This window comes from Triticum aestivum, chromosome 2D (assembly GCF_018294505.1).
Source record: "Triticum aestivum cultivar Chinese Spring chromosome 2D, IWGSC CS RefSeq v2.1, whole genome shotgun sequence".
NCBI classification, from domain to species: domain Eukaryota; kingdom Viridiplantae; phylum Streptophyta; class Magnoliopsida; order Poales; family Poaceae; genus Triticum; species Triticum aestivum.
In genome coordinates, this window is record NC_057799.1 from 536778098 (window position 1) to 536780465 (window position 2368).

The following is a 2368-nucleotide window of genomic DNA, read 5'->3' on the forward strand; positions in this document are numbered from 1 at the left end:
ATGTTACCAATTGCCGCATTTTATGAAATCTGGTAAATGGATGTCAAAACTGCATTCCTTAATGGGTTTATTAAAGAAGAGGGTTATATGATGCAACCAGAAGGTTTTCTCAATCCTAAAGGTGCTAACAAAGTGTGCAAGCTACAGCCATCCATCTATGGACTGGTGCAAGCATCTCGGAGTTGGAATATACACTTCGATGAGTTTATCATAGCATATAGTTTTATACAAACTTGCGGCGAAGCCTGTATTTACAAGAAAGTGAGTGGGAGCACTACAGCCTTTCTGATAAGTATATGTGTATGACATATTGTTGATCGGAAATGATGTAGAATTTTCTAGAAAGCATAAAGGAGTATTTGAAAGTAGTTTTTCAAAGAAAGACCTCGGTAAAGCTACTTACATATTGGGCATCAAGATCTATAAAGATAGATCAAGACGCTTGATAAGACTTTCGACAAGTACATACCTTGATAAGAGATCAAAATAGGATCAGTTAAAAAGGGGTTCTTGCCTGAGTTGTAAGGTATGAAGTTGACCATGGCAGAAGATAGAGAGAGAATGAAAGTCATTCCCTATGCCTCAACCATAGGTTCTATAAAGTATGCCATGCTGTGTTGTGTACCTTGCCATGATTTTGGAAAGGGGGTACGATAGTGATCAAGGAGCGGATCACTGGACAGCGGTCAAAGTTATCCTTAGTTACCTAAGAGGACTAAGGAAATATTTCTCAGTTATGGAGGTGATAAAGAGTTCGTCGTAAAGAGTTACGTCGATGCAAGCTTTTACACCGATCCGGATGACTCTAAGTCTCAATCTGGATACATATTGAAAGTGGGAGCAATTAGCTAGAGTAGCTCCATGAGCATTGTAGACATAGAATATTTGAAAAATACATACGGCTCTGAATGTAACAAAACCATTGACTATACTTCTCTCACAAGCAAAACATGATCACACCTTAGTACTCTTTGGGTGTTAATCACATAGCAATGTGAACTAGATTATTGACTCTAGTAAACCCTTTAGGTCTTGGTCACATGACGATGTGACCTATTGGTGCTAAATCACATGACGATGTGAACTAGCTTATTGACTCTAGTGCAAGTGGGAGATGCTACCTCTTGAGCACTGCGTTGGTTTTCCCTTGAAGAGGAAAGGGTGACGCAACAAAGTAGCGTAAGTATTTCCCTCAGTTTTTGAGAACCAAGGTATCAATCCAGTAGGAGGCTATGCGCGAGTCCCTCGCACATACACAAAATAAATAAATCCTCGCAACCAACGCGATAAGGGGTTGTCAATCCCTACACGGTCACTTACGAGAGTGAGATATGATAGATATGATAGGATAATATTTTTGGTATTTTTATGATAAAGATGCAAAGTAAAATAAAAGCAAAGTAAAAAGCAACGGAAATAACTAAGTGTTGGAAGATTAATATGATGAAGATAGACCCGGGGGCCATAGGTTTCACTAGTGGCTTCTCTCAAGAGCATAAGTATTTTACGGTGGGTGAACAAATTACTGTTGAGAAATTGACAGAATTGAGCATAGTTATGAGAATATCTAGGTATGATCATGTATATAGGCATCATGTCCGAGACAAGTAGACCGACTCCTGCCTGCATCTACTACTATTACTCCACACATCGACCGCTATCCAGCATGCATCTAGAGTATTAAGTTCATAAGAACAGAGTAACTCCTTAAGCAAGATGACATGATGTAGAGGGATAAATTCATGCAATATGATAAAAAAAAACCCCATCTTGTTATCCTCGATGGCAACAATACAATACGTGCCTTGCTGCCCCTACTGTCACTGGGAAAGGACACCGCAAGATTGAACCCAAAGCTAAGCACTTCTCCCATTGCAAGAAAGATCAATCTAGTAGGCCAAACCAAACTGATAATTCAAAGAGACTTGCAAAGATAACCAATCATACATAAAAGAATTCAGAAGATTCAAATATTGTTCATAGATAAACTTGATCATAAACCCACAATTCATCGGTCTCAACAAACACACCGCAAAAGAAGATTACATCGAATAGATCTCCATGAGAGAGAGGGGAGAACATTGTATTGAGATCCAAAAAGAGAGAAGAAGTCATCTAGCTAATAACTATGGACCCGAAGGTCTGAGGTAAACTACTCACACATCATCGGAGAGGCTATCGTGTTGATGTAGAAGCCCCCCGTGATCGATGTCCCCTCTGGCGGAGCTCCGGAACAGGCCCCAAGATGGGATCTCGTGGGTACAGAAGGTTGCGGCGGTGGAATTAGGTTTTTGGCTCCGTTTTTGATCGTTTGGGGGTACGTAGGTATATATAGGAGGAAGGAGTACGTCGGTGGAGCAACAGGGGG